At 41.1% G+C, this 15699-nt stretch overlaps 1 protein-coding gene across 5 annotated transcripts in view; it reads left to right on the top strand.

Moving 5' to 3' along the window:
* The window catches only part of RPS6KC1 (ribosomal protein S6 kinase C1), a 316680-nt gene that overhangs the window by 210428 nt on the left and 90553 nt on the right, over positions 1-15699 (top strand). The window lies entirely within an intron of this gene.

The raw sequence follows: 15699 nt of genomic DNA, 5'->3' as shown, positions 1-15699 counted from the left end.
ATTATATACACACACACACACACACACACACACACACACACACACACACACACACATACCACATCTTCTTTATCCATTCATCCATTGATGGACATTTGGGCTCTTTCCATACTTTGGCTATTGTTGATAGTGCAGCTATAAACATTGGGGGCATGTGCCCCTTTGAAATGGCATACCTGTATCCCTTGGATAAATACCTAGTAGTGCAATTGCTGGGTCGTAAGGTAGTCCTATTTTTAATTTTTTGAGGAACCTCCATACTGTTTTCCAGAGTGGCTGCACCAGCTTGCATTGCCACCAACAATGCAAAAGAGATCCTCTTTCTCCGCATCCTCGCCAACATCTGTAGTTGCCTGAGTTGTTCATATTAGCCATTCTGACAGGTGTGAGGTGGTATCTCAGTGTGGTTTTGATTTGTATTTCCCTGATGATGAGTGATGAGGAGGATTTTTTCATGTGTTGATGGGCCATCTGGATGTCTTCTTTGGAGAAGCGTCTATTCATGTCTTTTGCCCATTTCTTCACTGGATTATTTGTTTTTTGGGTGTTGAGTTTGATAAGTTCTCTATAGATTTTGGATACTAACCCTTTATCTGATGTCATTTGCAAATATCTTCTCCCATTCTGTCAGTTGCCTTTTAGTTTTGCTGATTGTTTCCTTCACCATGCAGAAGCCTTTTATTTTGGTGATGTCCTAATAGTTCATTCTTGCTTTGGTTTCCCTTGCCTCCAGAGACATGTTGAGTAAGAAGTTGCTCTGGCTAAGGTCAAAGAGGTTTTTGCCTGCTTTCTCCTCTAGGATTTTTATGCCTTCCTGTCTTATGTTTAGGTCTTTCATCCATTTTGAGTTTATTTTTGTGTATGGTATAAGAAAGTGGTCCAGGTTCATTTTTCTGCATGATGCTGTCCAGTTTTCCCAGCACCATTTGCTGAAGAGACTGTCTTTATTCCACTGGATGTTCTTTCCTGCTTTGTCAAAGATTAGTTGGCCATACATTTCTGGGTTCATTTCTCGGTTCTCTATTCTGTTCCATTGATCTGAGTGTCTGTTTTTGTGCCAGTACCATACTGTCTTGATGATTACAGCTTTGTAATACAGCTTGAAGTCCAGGATTGTGATGCCTGCAGCTTTGGTTTTCTTTTTCCAGATTGCTTTGGCTATTCGGGGTCTTTTCTGGTTCCATACAAATTTTAGGATTGTTTGTTCTAGCTCTGTGAATAATGCTGATCTTATTTTGATAGGTATTGCATTGAATATGTAGGTTTGTTTGGGTAGTAATGACATTTTAACAATATTTATTCTTTCTATAAGCATGGAATATTTTTCCATTTTTTTGTTTTCTTCAATTTCTTTCATAAGCTTTCTATAGTTTTCAGTGTATAGATTTTTCTCCTCTTTGGTTAGATTTATTCCTAGGCATTTTATGGGTTTTGGTGCAATTGTAAATGGGATCAATTCTTTGATTTCTCTTTCTGTTGTGTCATTTTTGGTGTATAGGAATGCAACCAATTTCTGTGCATTGATTTTTTTATCCTGAGACTTTGCTGACTTCATGTATCAGTTCTAGCAGCTTTTTGGTGGAATCTTTTGAGTTTTCCATATAGAGTATCATGTCATCGCGAAAAATGGAAGTTTGACCTTCTCCTGGCTGATTTGGATACCTTTTATTTCTTTGTGTTGTCTGATTGCTGAGACTAAGACTTCTAATACTAATGTTGAATAACTGGTGAGAGTGGACATCCCTCTCTTGTTCATGACCTTGGGGGGAAAGCTCTGTTTTTCCCCATTGAGGATGATATTAGCGTTGGGTCATTCATATATGGCTTTTATGATTTTGAGGTATGATCCTTCTATCCCTAGTTTCTTGAGGGTTTTTATCAAGAAAGGGTGCTGTATTTTGTTAAATGCTTTCTCTGCATCTATTGAGAGGATCATGTGGTTCTTGTCCTTTCTTTTATTGATGGGACATATCACATTGATTGTTTTGCAGATATTGAACCAGCCCTGCATCCCAGGTATAAATCCCACTTGGTAGTGGTGAATAATTTTTGTAATGTATTGTTGGATTCGGTTGGCTAGTATCTTGTTGAGGATTTTTGTGTCCATGTTCATCAGGGAAATTGGTCTATAGTTCTCGTTTTTAGTGGGGTCTTTGTCTGGTTTTGGAAGCAAGGTAATGCTGGCTTCATAGAATGAGTTTGGAAGTTTTCCTTCCATTTCTATTTTTTGGAACAGGTTCAAGACAATAGGTGTTAATTCTTCCTTAAATGTTTGTTAGAATTCCTCTGGAAAGCCATCAGGCTCTGGACTCTTGTTTTTTTGGGAGATTGTTGATTACTAATTCGATGTCTTTACTAGTTATGGGTCTGTTCAAATTTTCTATTTCTTCCTGTTTCAGTTTTGGTAGTTTATATGTTTCTAGGAGTTTGTCCATTTCTTCCAGATTGCCCATTTTATTGGTGCATAATCGCTTGCAATATTCTCTTACTATTGTTTTTATTTATGTTCTTTTGGTTGTGATCTCTCCTCTTTCATTTTTGATTTTATTTATTTAGGTCCTTTCCTTTTTCTTTCTGATCAAACTGGCTAGGAGTTTATCAATTTTGTTAATTCTTTCGAAGAACCAGCTTCTGGTTTCATTGATCTGTTCTATTGTGGTTTTGTTTTTGTTTTTTGGTTTCATAGCATTGATTTCTGCTCTAATCTTTATTATTTTCTGTCTTTTGCTGGTTTTGGTTTTATTTGCTGTTCTTTTTCCAGCTCTTTATGGCATAAGGTTAGGTTGTGTATCTGGGATGTTTCTTCCTTCTTTAGGAAGGCCTGGATTGCTATATACTTTCCTCTTATGACTGCCTTTGCTGCATCCCAGAGGTTTTAGGCTGTGATCTTATCATTTTTATTGGCTTCTATGTACTTTTTAATTTCCTCTTTAACTTCTTGGTTATCCCATTCATTCTTTAGTAGGATGGTCTTTAGTCTCCAAGTATTTGTTACCTTTCCACATTTTTTCTTGTGGTTGATTTTGAGTTTCATAGCATTGTGGTCTGAAAATATGCACTGTATGATCTCAATCTTTTTGTACTTGTTGAGGGCTGATTTGTGTCCCAGTATGTGATCTATTCTGGAGAACGTTCCATGTTCACTGGAGAAGAATGTGTGTTCTGCTGCTTTAGGATGAAATGTTCTGAATATATCTGTTAAGTCCATCCAGTCCAGTGTGTCAAAGTATCGTTTTCTTGTTGATTTTCTGTTTACATGATGTGTCCATTGCTGTAAGTGGGGTGTTGAAGTCCCCTACTATTATGGTATTATTATCAATGAGTTTCTGTATATTTGTGATTAACTGATTTATATATTTGGCTGCTCTCATGTTTGAAGCATAAATGTTTATAATTGTTAGATCTTCTTGGTGGATAGGCCCCTTAATTATATAATTCCCTTCTTCATCTCTGGTTACAGTCTTTATTTTAAAATCTAGATTGTCTCATATAAGTATGGCCACTTTGGTTTTCTTTTGGCGACCATTAGCATGATAGATGGCTCTCCATCCCCATGCTTTAAATCTGAAGGTGTCTTTAGATCTAAAGTGGGTCTCTTGTAAACAGCATATAAATGGATCTTGTTTTCTTGTCCATTCTGTTACCCTGTGTCTTTTGATTGCAGCATTTAGTCCATTGACGTTTAGAGTGAGTACTGAAAGATATGAATTTATTGCCATTGTGTTGCCTGTGGAGTTGGAGTTTCTGGTGGTGTCCTCTGGTCCTTTCTAGTCTTTGTTGCTTTTGGTCTTTATTTGTTTATTTATTTTCATCTTTTCTCCCCTCAGAGAGGGCTGAAAATTTCTTGCAGGGCTGGTTTAGTGGTCACAAACTCCTTTAATTTTTGTTTGTCTGGGAAACTTTTAACCTCTCCTTCTATTTCAAATGACAGCCTTGCCGGAAAAAGAATTCTTGGCTGCATATTTTTCCGATTCAGCACATTGAATATATCTTGCCACTCCTTTCTGGCCTGCCAAGTTTCTGTGCATAGGTCTGCTGCAAACCTGATCTGTCTTCCCTTGTAGGTTAAGGACTTTTTTTTCCCCTTACTGATTTCATGATTCTTTTCTTGACTGAGTATTTTGTAAATTTGACTATGTTGATGGTTGGTTTTTGTTGAATCTAATGGGAGGCCTCTGTGCTTCCTGGATTTTGATGTCTGTGTCTTTTCCCAGGTTAGGGAAGTTTTCTGCTATGATTTGCTCACATAGCCCTTCTACCCCTTTTTCTCTCTCTTCATCTTCTGGGACCCCTGTGATTCTGATGTTCCTTTTTAATGAGTCACTGATTTCTCTAATTCTTAAATCATGCTCTTTTGCTTTAGTCTCCCTCTTTTTTTCTTCTTCATTATTCTCCATAAGTTTGTCCTCTATCTCACTGATTTGCTGCTCTGCCTCATCCATCCTTGCTGCTGTGGCATCCATTTGAGATTGCAGCTCAGTTACAGCATTTTTTATTTTATCCTGACTAGTTTTTATATCTTCAGAAGGGGATTCTAATCTATTTTTGACTCCAGCTAGTATTCTTGTTATTGTGATTCTAAATTCTGGTTCAGACATCTTGCTTGTATCTGTGTTGATTAAGTCCCTGGCTGACATTTCTTCCTGTTATTTCTTTTGGGGTGAATTCCTTTGTTTCATCAATTTGAAGGAAGAAAAGGAATTAATAAGGTAAAAAATTAAAATTCAAAAATTAAAAGCAACACACAAAAAATTAAATAAAGGATGATAGATCATAGATGTGTTTTGTTCTGGTTGTTGAAAGGAGCTTGATAGTTTAGAGAAAAAAGGGAAAGATAAGAAAAGAAAAAAAAAGGAAAATGTTTGAAAATTTGAAAAAATGAATACAATGAAATAGAATAAAATGGAATTATGGAAGTAAAAAAATTAGCATGTGAAAAGTTTAAAAAAGTTAAAAAAATTAGTAGAAAAAATTTTTTAAACGAAGTGGAAAAAAATAAATTTTTTCTCTTTATGTATTCAAGTATAAGAAAAGAAAAAAAATTGAATAGATGGGCCAGCAAACAGACTGAAGTACAATTGAAATTACATCAGTGTCCCCTGGAAGTTGAACTATGAAGCACTTTATAGTCCATAAACTAAGAAGGCAGAGAGAATTTTGTTGTTCCTGACATGCGAGGTTGGCCCAGTTGGGCAGGGCTTAGTGTAACAGCTCTGTTCTCCACTAGATGGCGCTGCTTAGCTTACTGGGGTGGGTTGTTGTGGTGCCTGTAGGTGCACATAAGCGGGAGGGGTGAAAATGGCATCACCCAGCTACCCAGTCTCTAACATCAGGACTCTGTACTCTCCCCAACCAGCAATCTCACACTCCTCCTTTGTCTCCAGCTTCCGTCCACTCCTTGCTTTTACACTGTCTGTGACCAAGCCATCAGGTTGCCCAATGGCACCTCCCTCCTGGGTTTTATCTCAAATGTGGCTGTGTTTCCCAACCCCTCACTTCTGAGGGACTGAGGCTTTGACCCGCTCACACCTTCTGGGGGAGGGTCTCACCAAGCAATTGCCAGGTGCTGGCCCACCCCAAGGAACATTTGGGAGGCCGTGGTGCTGCCGATGTCCAGAGACTGCAGCTGGGTGCCAACCTGTCCCAGAAAAAGTTTGCGCAATCATGTAGCAGCAGTGTTTCAAGGATTATGGAAAAATCACAGCACACATCTGGCATCAGTCTTCTCACTTAACGTCCTATTCCAGCACCAGCAACCAGTGGTTGTTCTCCAGGGTCTGCTGGGACCTTTGCCTGTGGGGTGGCCGCACAGCCTCTACCAAATGGCCTCCCAGCAGTGGAACTGCCTCTTCCTGTGTGGCCCAAGGACTCCGAGGACCTTACTCTCTGCTCCTGGGGATTTGCCCTTCTCACCAAAGCACCACCAGGTATTGAGCTGCAGAGTTTCAGACTCTGTGCTCCCCCTGTTTATAGAGTCTTAATGGAAGTTAAGCCTTCTCCTTTCTCTTTTCTCCCTTTTTTGTTCAGTCCCTTGCATGCTCTTTCTTTTCTCTCCAGCTGCTTTTGGGTGAGGGTAGGGGGATGCTTTTCATACTCTCCCTCTTGTCTCCATCCTCTCTCTGCAAGCAAAAACAACTCCCTGCCCTCCGTGGCTTCTCTCTCCCCCAGTTCCCCTTTCTGCACCCTGTACCTGCTGAGTTCTCTGGTTCAGGTTGTGCAGATTGTTGTGTTAATCATCAAATCAGTTTTCTAGGTGTGCAGGATGGTTTAAGTGTTGATCTGGCTGTGTTTCAGGTATGAGAGACTTAAAAAAAAATCTTCCATGCTGTTCCGCCATCTTGGCCCCTCTTTTTTGATTTTTTTTTTTTATTGTTTATCTTCTATTTTCTTTTTATTCTTTCTTGGAAATTTCTTCAACTTAATCTCCTAGTTTTTCTATTGAGTTTTCTTTCAGTCATCTTCTTTTGAATTTTCAAGATACTTTCTTGTTCTTTGGATATACATAGTTTATAGCATCCTATTTTATGAATGATATATTTATATATACTTACCGTTCTAAGGAGAGAGGAATTATAGTTTTGGGTTTTTGTGTTTGTTTTGCCTGTTCTAGTGTGATTCCCTCTGTTCTGGTTGTTAGTGCTGTGTAGTAAAATCCCCCTCCCCCCAAATCTTAGTGGTTTATCATAGCACATTAATTTTGCTCGTGAGTCTTCAGTGTGAGCAGAACTTAACAGGCACAGCTCATCTTTGGCCCATCCTATGTCAGCTAGGGCTGGAATAGTCTAAAGGGCTGGAATAGTCTAGGGCTGAAATAGTCTAGGGCTGGAATAGTCACATGTCAGGTGTCTTGGTTGGGAAGATTCAAACAGTGGGGGCATCTTTTTCTAGCAACATGCATACCTTCCAGCGGGGAAACTTAAGGAATATCAGAGTTCTACGTGATTATTCAGGGTTCCTAAGGCTCTCCGTAGAGAGTAAGAGCTGACTGAAAGCTCCATCCTTTTTAGTACTTTGTCTCAAAAGTCACATAGTGTCATTTCCCCTCTATCTGTTGCAGTGCTGTCCGGTTGAAATGTCATGTGAGTCACATTTGTGATTTTAGGCTTTCTTTAGTAGCCGCATTTCAAAAGTAAAAAGAAACAGGTGAAATCAATTTAAGATCTTTATTTAACATAACATATTAAAGGATCATTGTAATATGTAACCAATATGAAAATATTAATAAGATATTTGACATTTTGTTTTCATACTGTCTTTGAAATTGATTTTATATGTTATGCTTACAGCACATCACAATTTAGATGCCAATTTTTTTTTTTTTACCAGATGTTGCCATTTTAATACTTTAAGTGTGAAATACAGTCTTATCAAAACAAATCGGTGGAAAATATTTTATACTGGTTAGGCTTTTAAAATTTAATTATTTACAATTGAATTATTATTTCAGTTCTTCAGTCGCAATAGCCACATTTTAAGTGCTCAATAGCTACATGTGCCTATTGGCTACTGGCTCCCATTGTGGACAGTGCAACTCTGTAAGTTGCACTAACAGAGATTTAACATAACACCCAGATTCAACATAAACCTACCTTTCAATGAAAGAAGGGATAAAGTTTTTTTTGTTTTAATTTTTTTTTTACATTTTTTTTTGAGAGAGAGAGAGCACAAGTGGGGGAGGGGCAGAGGGAGAGGGAGACACAGAATCCAAAGCAGGCTCCAGGCTCTGAACTGTCAGCACAGAGCCCAGCATGGGGCTTGAATCCACAAACCGTGAGATCATGACCTGAGCCGAAGTCGGACACTTAACTGACTGAGCCACCCAAGCACCTAAAACTTTTAGAAAAATGTTTGTTTATTTTTTGAAAGAAAGAGAGACATAGCTTGAGCGGGGAAGAGACAGAGATAGAGGGAGACACAGAATCCCAAATGGGTTCCAGGCTCTGAGCTGTCAGTGCAGAGCCCGATGCGGGGCTTGAACTCACAAACCAAGAGATCATGACCTAAGCTGAAGTTGGTCGCTCAACTGACTGAGCCACCTAGGTGCCCCAAGAAGGGGTAAAGTTTTAAAGAAAATGTGAAAGCAGAAATATCGTGGTTATTTTTGGAAAATACAGTCTGCCATACCTTCCAAGTTTTTTTTAGTTTATTTGCTTTGGTTTTTGTGTTTCGTGAAGACTTTCCTATAATGCTTACTTACTAAAACTGAAGCTTTCAGAGGCAGATGGGAAGCTCTGTGTGGGGGGCAAGGCTTATCTATTGGTAGACTTCAATGAATGGTGATCTATGGGGCCAGGTCATCTTACTGGGGATGCATCATAGGTCAGGATCTGTTGTCTGTCTCTGGTAGGTTAGATTCTTCAGAGAAGAATCAGTCTTCTTAAGGTATATAACCCTGGGTGTCAGTATTCTGGAGGCAGTGGAGTAAGCAGGAGTGGTGTTAATGTTCACCTAATGCCATCATTTCAGTAAAGCATCTCACCTCTACTCTCTGTTTTTCTTGGTTTCTCTATCAGAGCTACTCTGATCTAATTATATAAAGAATAAACTTCCCAGGGCTTGCTGGGTTGGGAAGGAGTAGTGTCTGTCTGCCACAAGTAGGGTTGGGAGCAACCACTTGTTGTCTTCCAGCTCCATCCTCCCCCCCCCCCCCCCCCCCCCCCCGGCCTCCTGAGGAAAGTTTACTGAGCTTCTCAGGCTCCTCTACTGTGAAGCAATCCCATGTCAGGGGCATTGTCTGTACATGCTGTACATTTCATATTTTTCCATTCTGCTAAGCCAGTTTTCATTCATGCCTCCACTTTCCATCACCATGGTATTTGGAGATATCCATTGTGTGCTGTCTTCTCCTTTCCTGTTTTCTTTGCCCTTTGTATATTCCTTTGCATATTATTTTAGCAAGGTTTTATCAGGATACAGAGATTGATTTAAGGAAGGAAAGCCCCATGTCCTGGCATGAAAATGCCACCAGAATCAATGTCTGGGCTGGTTGGTGCCTTAGAACTTTGAGCTGTTGGGCTCAATAATGGTGGCATTTTTAAAATTAAAATTTATCATGTAATTCAATTATAAAATACAGTCAATATAATGACCAGGCAATAAATAGTAGCTACTGAGCAGCTAGTAGATACCACACATTGTCATGGGGATACAGTGGTAAACAGGACAGAAAAGGCACGTGGTTCAGTGCCTCTCAAGCTGCTATGTATGCATGTTATCTGGGGAGTTTGTTAAAAATGGCAATTCTGTTTCAGTAGATCTGGGGAAAGCCTGAGATTCTGCCAATAGATAAGCCTTATCCCCACATGCAGAGCTTCCAATTGACTTCTGAGCACTTCACTTTTTATGTGAACAGATAGTAGAAGAAAGCCTCTAATGTGAAAGGTGTTTAATTTCACTATAAACCTTGCTTAGGAGTAACATGCTCTGCCTGTGTGTGCTCTTATGGTATTTTTGTTTGGCCAGAAGTTGGCTAATAGCCATTTATAGGTTTCTACATCTGTTGTGTCCATAGGTTCCTAGAACTTCAGGGTTAAGGAGGGACCAAAGATGTGATGCGGTCCAAAGTCCCATTTGTAACACTTATATTCTTATTGTGGTGTCCCTGTGGGTTAAGCATCAGCTCCTGAGGTGACTGGATCATATCTTCATATTGGTGCCAAAGACAGGGTTGGAGTGTGGTGGGAGATTGGCATGCCAACTAACTGTGGCCCATCCACATGTGGGCACAGGTTTGACCATCTATCTTTCTCAGTAGCTTCAGTGTCCCTCCAAACACCTGTTGCTAAGATCAAGGCTGGGAGAAACCCAGGGACAAAACTCATGTAATATGCTTTTCATAGCACTTGGCCCATGGTAAGTATCTAATAATAGTAGCTTATGTTTTTGCATGTATTTTGCCCACTGGACCTTTGATACTTAAAATATTGTCCAAGTACTAGAAGTATCAACATTGCCTGGAAGGTTGTTAGAGTCTCAGACTCAGCCAAGATCTACTGGAAGAGAATTTGTAATTTTAGCAAGATCCCCAGGTGATGTGCATGCACACGTCAGTTTGGGAAGCACTTGGTTATATGCTTCAGCACTTTGGTGGTGCCATGTGGTGTTCAGCACATTGCTGTTTGTTTAACAAGTACTAGCTGACTGACTGACCTTTAGCAAGCCAGCCTGCAGCACGAATAGAGGGTCTCCCTGTGAGGAGCTCCGAAAACAATTCCAGGATGGGAAGTGGAGATGGGAAAAAAGTCCTTGCTTTGTGCCTGGGAGCTTTAACTCCTTTGGAAGCACCAGTAGCAACAGCTCATATTCCCCTCAAGATTCATTTTAGGATTTTCCAGACCCGAACTGACCTTTGAGATCTCCCCCATTTCTAAAGCAATCTTGGGAACTTGACGCCTTCCCAGACCCCTCCAGCTTTCAGGTCACTTGGACATGAGAATGGGTTTTGTGCCTGCTTGGATGCCTGGGCCCTGGAGCCTGTGGTGCAAGGGGCTGCCCTAGAACTGGAGTGTGGGGCACGGCTCTTCCCCAAACATGACCCCCACTCTGTCTGTGTTTCCCCTGACCAAACAGGGGGGCGGTGTCTCAAAAGCATGGAGAATCCAGCATCCTGCTGCCAGCCATGCTGATTTATTGTAAGAATCCCTGGATTTCAGATTGGCAAACTTGAAGATAGTCTTATATTAACAAAATTTTATAAATAATTTAAGAAGACTCTGAATAGTGGTATAGTGGTATTTTACTTACTTAGTAATATATCAACTGAAAAATATAAAATTAAAACATGCCTTCAACAGAGCCACCATATTGAACATTAGTGGCCATTATCTAGGATTGCATTCAGAGGGTACAGATGGTGGGGCCAAAGCTTTCCTCACCCCAGAACATACCTTGGAATAATTGCAATCACTGGAGTCCTGATACAGATTTACTGTGTTTAATGTTTGTTTACTTTTGAGAGAGACTGAGAGAGACAGAGTGAGAGTGGGGGAAGGGCAGAGAGAGAGGGAGACACAGAATCCGAAGTAGGCTCCGGACTCTGAGCTGTCAGCACAGAGCCTGACACAAGGCTTGAACTCACGAGATGCGGGATCATGACCTGGGCCAAAGTCGGCCGCTCAACTGACTGAGCCACCCAGGCGCCCCAGATTTATTTTGTTTAAAATAGCAACTTTCATTAAACAGGACTTGAAAAATGTAGACACCTTCAAAGAAGAAAGAAAAACTACAAAAACCCATCACTCAGAGATGATCACTGGTAACATTTTCAGTATATTTCCCTCTGGTCTTTATGCATTTATATATTGTTATGTAAAGTTTGAGATTATTCTATATAGAAAACTGTATCTTTTCGTTCAGCTAACATTATATCATATTTCCACATCCCACTAACATTCTTCGAAAGCACCATTTTGCTTTACACATAATATTGTATTACATGGATGTACCTTTGTTTGTTTTTAGCGATTCCTCTTTTGCTGATCATTTAGGCTATTTTCAGTTTTTTGCTGTGACTGGTAATGCAACTTCTCCTGGAACTTGTCTTAGGAAACAGTCGGAAATTCACTTATTACCAGATCAAGTCAGGATTAAGTTTAAGATTCTTGCTATATACTTGCCAAACTAGTATCTGGATTAAGGTTCCGTTTTTCTATGGAACTAGGTTTTTGAAGAACGCAGTGTCAGAAACCCCAGCTCCAATCAGTTGAGTGTTCTTCTTAGCTTAACTTAGCGGAAGGGAAGTGGCACACATGGCTGAGCTTGAGGAAGATTTCAGAACAGAGGAGGGGAGTGAAGAAGAGTTAGAAGTGATGGCTAGGGGTTCCCTTAGCCGGTATCTGATGTCTTAGGTAAGGACAGATGTATGACCACACATTTCCTGTTAGTGGATTCCTGTGTCCATCTTTGTCCCTACCAGCTGCTCTCTCCTGAGTCCCGTACCCTCTCCATCCCACCTCTTTTCTCTACCAGCTGCTTTGCTCTTCCGTGAACTGTTTAGACCCTGTAACTTCAGAGAATCTGGTTGCCACTCCTAAACTGCACCGGGCTGAAGCTGGGGTTCAGGTATTCCATCAGAGCCGGCAGACTACATTCATTGTTGTAGTAGGATAAGCTAGGCAATGCTGTAGTAACAAACAGCAGCAAAATCTTAGTGCTTTTACATAGTCAAGTTTATCACTCACTCATCCAGTGGGGCGAGGCTCCATGATCCAGCCTGCTTGAATTTCGCAGCACCTTGATCCTGAGACATGATTTCGGGATGGCCAAGGCAGGTGATGGATGTACAGAAAACTGAGCATTGTCTCCTAATGCTTAAGCATGGAAGCGACATACAGTTACGACCTTTGGGTCAAAACTAAGCACATTACCTTACCTGATTGCCTGGGGTCAGGAAAATGCGATCATCTATATGCCCAGGAAGGAAACATAACCGGAAATAATGGTAAGGATTATGATGTCTACCTGAATTACCAAAAAAAAAAAAAAAAAAAAAAAAAAAAAAAATCCTTAAAATATACTCCAAACACAGTAATTAGAGAAAAATATCATTATTAAATATGTGCAAGCAGCACCAATAAATAGTGACTTAGGAGAGCATCCATTATAGGCTTTATATTTCAAGCAGAATTTGTAGTTTTGCAAATATGTGAAGCTGTAGCCTCATGGGAAAAGAACTCCATCAAATTCATCTGGGTGTCATGACGGAGCTCAAGGTACCCCAGGAATCTACCTGTGTTTCCCAATACTTGAAGGGAGGAGGGTGTTATGATTTAGCTAATCATAAAGGGATGGCAAGTAGGTTTCCACTTGTGGGCCACAGCTACGTAATTGGTAGTAAACTGGAACTCAACGCCGTGTTGAGCAAGACTCTAAGGAAGCTCAGTGGGGGACAGTGCAGTGATTCATTCATTCAACAGATACTGACAAAGCACATATGATGCAGTAGGCACTGTGCCAAGTGCTGATGATTGCAGCTCACGTGGAACTCATATTATCAATATCATTTAGTGATGTCTATCAGGGGATACTTGCCTGTGTGCCTGTGTGCCTGTGCAGGTAGGCATGTGTAGGTGCAGTGGGCAAGGGAGTGGGGGCACGTTAGTTTCTTTCTATTTCCGTCTCTGACCTAATGTGACTGTTTAATTAGTGCCAGATTAATTCAAGCAATAGAAATAATTGCTAACTGGCTATCTTTCACATGCACTCTCATAAGAAGGATGTAGGTTTTGAATTGTTTTCCCCTCTAGTCTTGATGAGTCCTGCAGTACTTACCATATGAGTTATCCCCAGAACTTGTGTTTTCAAGGAAACTGAAGGTGTTATTGGGGTACCATCTCCTCCTTTGTTTCTCTTCCCCTAGCTCATTCCTCTGACTGCTGTAAAACTTTGCTTATTCTTATTAGGTCCCAGATTTCCCCCCCTATATACCAAATTCTCTATCTTCTTAAAAAGCTTAAACTAGTAAATGGGAATGCTATTAATTCCCCTCCTCCCGTTCCTCTACATCTTTTTAAGTCCACCCAGGACGGAGCAGGAGGAATGCCACTTTTCCTTTTTAATTGCTTCATCAGAAGTGATATAAAGAGGGGCACCTCGGTGGCTCAGTACGTTCAGTGTCCGACTTGGCTCAGCTCATGGTCTCACGGTTCATGAGTTGAGCCCCATGTCAAGCTCTGTGCTAACAGCTCAGAGCTTGGAGCCTGCTTTGGATTCTGGGTCTCCCTCTCTCTCTGCCCCTCTGCTCACACTCTGTCTCTCTCTCATAAATAAACATTAAAAAAAATTTGAAAAAAAAAAAAAAGAAGCGTTATAAAGACCAGCAGGATCCCTAACTGAGGCTGATTCTTGGCCAGGGCTCTGGGATGGCTTCTCCATAGAATCTGTACCATGAAACTCAAGTGAAATGGTAAATAACACAAAGAGAGCCTCAGCAGGACCAGCTCAGTCACTTCACTGGTCTCTTGTCACCCTTTGTTCTCATCAGCATGCTTCTCTTGGCTCCTCCAACCTCTCTCATCCCTGAGAGCCCAGCACGGGCTGGGGACCTCCTCATGGTTTGCTGTGGGCAGCAAGTCAAGCACGGAGCGGTAGCAGGCTGTGTCATGACATCGGGCTATCGCCAAAATTAGAAAAGAATGAATAGAAATGAATTTACTTCTAAAGAAAAATGGGAGATATGTTGTTCTACATTTTTCTTCTTCACTATCTCTATGTCTGTATAAAAAATATGATAAACGTAGGAACAGGTTTTCCCAAATATTTTCTCTGTTAGGATCCACTGAATATTTAGTACTCATGATTATAATGATATATAAAACAGATAGGAACTGAGGCCTCTCTGGTAGCAGACACTTCAGACCCATTATGAGAAACGTTTTGAAGCTGTTTCATTGGTGTAGGGATCCTTTTGGTCTCTGAGGATTCATTTTCTGAGTCTGGTTGCATATGGAAGGAAAAGTCATTCTAACAAGAAAAACCTCGGTAATAATGGGACCACTTATGAAGTCAGTCTCCACTCAGACACCCTTCCCTGTTTAACCCTGGAGTTTAACCCTGCCCATTGGGTCAATATATTTAACATTTTTGGCTTTCAGTCCTTCTCTAATTTCAGGGTATGGGAAACATTTGACAACACAAAATCAAATAAAATATAAACAGACTGCAAAATGAAATTGGAAATCTTGCAGAAGATCCAAGTTTTCCTGAAGTTGGTAGTGATATGGAGGACTCCTCTAGTCCTCAAAGTCCCAAAGCCTTTGGCAATGGACATCAGACATAGCTGAATTAATTAAAAATCGAAGAAGAGACAATTGAAATGGATGATGACAATATAGGTCTTTGAAAAGAGGATTACATGAACCCTAAGAACACTGACGTAATACCTGAGTATTTAGAAAATGATCTGCTTTATACTCTTACTTCGTGCCAAAAATGAAGTGAAAAACATCAAGTACGTAGGAACTTCAGAATTCTCTAGTCCATCATCTTAGAGATGAAAAGCCAGAGAGGTGAAGGAGGGCAAAGGCCCACTACAGGTGATGAGCGGGCCAAACGTGGACCTGCCCACTTCACCAGTTCTTCCAGTCACTCCCACCGGAGTTTGACTCCCCACCTCCCACCCATGAGAAAATCCGATCGGCCCCTCTTCCAAATGGTCCCAGAATATCCGACAGCTTCTTGGCATCTCCTTGCCCCCAACTCCCCTTTCCCTCCCACGGACTGCTGCAATAGCTCTCTCGCTGGGCTGCCCCTCTCACCTCTTCCCAGCCTTATCCCTCCTCTCTCAAACCTTCCAGAGGCTTCTCTTCCCCATCAGGATAAAATCCCAGAGCCTCCCTGAGATTGTCAGGCCCAGCCAAGTCTTGCTCCTGGTACCTCTCCTCCTGCACTGTGCTCCCAGAACTCCTGGGCGTTCTTCAAATCCCTATGAAAGCCCTCTGCTCCAGGACTTTCTTTTTTTAATTAAAAAATTTTTTAAATTTATTTTTTAGAGAGAGAGAGACGGAGAGAGAGAGAGTGAGTGGGGGAGCAGTAGAGAGATGGGGGGTGGGTAGACACAGAATCCCAAGCAGCCTCCAGGTTCTGAGCTGTCAGCACCGAGTGCTGATGCGGGGCTCAAAATCATGACCTGAGCTGACGTCAGACCTGAAGCTTAACCAACTGAGCCACCCAGGCGCCCCTCCCGGCTCCAGGTTTTACTCC

The sequence above is a fragment of the Panthera leo genome, chromosome F3 (assembly GCF_018350215.1).
Source record: "Panthera leo isolate Ple1 chromosome F3, P.leo_Ple1_pat1.1, whole genome shotgun sequence".
NCBI classification, from domain to species: domain Eukaryota; kingdom Metazoa; phylum Chordata; class Mammalia; order Carnivora; family Felidae; genus Panthera; species Panthera leo.
The sequence above is the reverse complement of the archived record's forward strand: the minus strand, read 5'-3'. Positions and strand labels throughout refer to the sequence as shown.